Raw genomic sequence first — 2,500 nt, 5'->3', positions numbered from 1 at the left:
ACGGAAGGGAGAGAAAGGAAGAGGAGGGTAGGGGAGAGGATGGAAGAGGAGGGGAGTGAAGGAAAGAGGAGGGAGGGGAGAGGAAGGAAGAGGAGGGTAGGGGAAAGGATGACAGAGGAGGGGAGAGAAGGGAAGAAGGGGGAGGGGAGAGAAAGGAAGAGGAGGGTAGGGGAGAAGATGGAAGAGGAGGGTAGGGGAGAAGATGGAAGAGGAGGGGAGAGAAAGAAAGAGGAGGGAGCGGAGAGGAAGAAAGAGGAGGGTAGGCGAGAGGATGGAAGAGGAGGGGAGAGAAGGAAAGAGGAGGGATGGGAGAGGAAGCAAGAGGAGGGTAAGGGAGAGGATAGAAGAGGAGGGAGGGGAGAGAAAGGAAGAGGAGGGTAGGGGAGAGGATGACAGAGGAGGGGAGAGAAGGGAAGAAGGGGGAGGGGAGAGAAAGGAAGAGGAGGGTAGGGGAGAGGATGGAAGAGGAGGGGAGAGAAGGAAAGAGGAGGGAGGGGAGAGGAAGGAAGAGGAGGGTAGGGGAGAGGATGGAAGAGGAGGGGAGAGAAGGAAAGAGGACGGAAGGGAGAGAAGGGGAGAGGAGGGTAGGGGAGAGGATGGAAGAGGAGGGAGGGGAGAGAAAGGAAGAGGAGGGTAGGGGAGAGGATGGAAGAGGAGGGGAGAGAAGGAAAGAGGAGGGAGGGGAGAGGAAGGAAGAGGAGGGTAGGGGAGAGGATGGAAGAGGAGGGGAGAGAAGGAAAGAGGAGGGAGGGGAGAGAAAGGAAGAGGAGGGTAGGGGAGAGGATGGAAAAGGATGGGAAAGAAGGAAAGAGGAGGGTAGGGGAGAGGATGGAAGAGGAGGGGAGAGAAGGAAAGAGGAGGGAGGGGAGAGAAAGGAAGAGGAGGGTAGGGGAGAGGATGGAAGAGGAGGGGAGAGAAGGAAAGAGGACGGAGGGGAGAGAAAGGAAGAGGAGGGTAGGGGAGAGGATGGAAGAGGAGGGGAGAGAAGGAAAGAGAACGGAAGGGAGAGAAAGGAAGAGGAGGGTAGGGGAGAGGAAGATAGAGGAGGGGAGAGAAGGAAAGAGGAGGGAGGGGAGAGGAAGGAAGAGGAGGGTAGGGGAGAGGATGAAAGAGGAGGGTAGAGAAGGAAAGACGGAGGGGAGAGGAAGGAAGAGGAGGGTAGGGGAGAGGATGGAAGAGGAGGGGAGAGAAGGAAAGAGGAGGGATGGGAGAGAAAGGAAGAGGAGGGTAGTTGAGAGGATGGAAGAGGAGGGGAGAGAAGGAAAGAGGAGGGAGGGGAGAGGAAGGAAGAGGAGGGTAGGGGAGAGGATGGAAGAGGAGAGGAGAGAAGGAAAGAGGAGGGAGGGGAGAGGAAGGAAGAGGAGGGTGGGGTAGAGGATAGAAGAGGAGGGGAGAGAAGGAAAGAGGACGGAAAGGAGAGAAAGGAAGAAGAGGGTAGGGGAGAAGATGGAAGAGGAGGGGAGAGAAGGAAAGAGGACGGAATGGAGAGAAAGGAAGAGGAGGGTAGGGGAGAGGATGGAAGAGGAGGGGAGAGAAGGAAAGAGGAGGGAGGGGAGAGAAAGGAAGAGGAGGGTAGGGGAGAGGATGGAAGAGGAGGGGAGAGAAGGAAAGAGGAGGGATGGGAGAGAAAGGAAGAGGAGGGTAGGGGAGAGGATGGAAGAGGAGGAGAAAGAAGGAAAGAGGAGGGGGGAGAGGAAGGAAGAGGAGGGTATTTGTACATAGTCGTTAATACCCAGTTCTTCTATGAACCACACAATATCCCACACATGTTTTCAGAATGCTTGTCTTTGGCGGAGCACACAGACACGACCACAACATATCCGGGGTGGAGGGAGTCTGGCAGGAGCTCGAAAGAGCAATTGGTGTCATTCATAACGAAGGTGTCCTCACTCATTGACACAGAGGACAATTCGATGACAACAACAGCGACAACAATAACAGAAACAACAGCAGGAATGGAAAAAGAACAGCAATAATGGCAACGAAAACGAGAATGATAATGATAACAACGACGACGACAACGACAGAAATACCAACGCAAACACCATCACCAATGACATTACCACCTTCACCATCACCACAAATACCACTACACATACCAACAGCAACACTCCCAACAATACCAACACTACCACCACATCTACCACCACTGCCCCAACCACTACCACCACAACCACAACCACAACTGCCACCACCAACTTCAGATAACTCTCGGCAATTTTAGTCAGCTGATAGTCAACCACGTGAATTACGGTCACGTGATATAAGACGTAAAGAGTTGTAATGAGCATCGAGACACATGCTCTTTAAGAGAGCGGCCCCCCAGAGTAGGAGCTAGAGAGCGGCACAGAAATCAGGACTGCATGTCATGGATGAAAAAATCTTAATCAAGACACGCAAACAACGAAGAGAAACTTGTAAATTGTCAACCGCAGAAAGAAAGGAAAAAGAAAAGAGAAAGAGGAGAAAGAAAGAAACAGAAAAAGGAATTGGGAAGAAA

The sequence above is a fragment of the Oratosquilla oratoria genome, chromosome 1 (assembly GCF_046742065.1).
Source record: "Oratosquilla oratoria isolate Oo_2021 chromosome 1, ASM4674206v1, whole genome shotgun sequence".
Classification (NCBI taxonomy): domain Eukaryota; kingdom Metazoa; phylum Arthropoda; class Malacostraca; order Stomatopoda; family Squillidae; genus Oratosquilla; species Oratosquilla oratoria.
The sequence above is the reverse complement of the archived record's forward strand: the minus strand, read 5'-3'. Positions refer to the sequence as shown.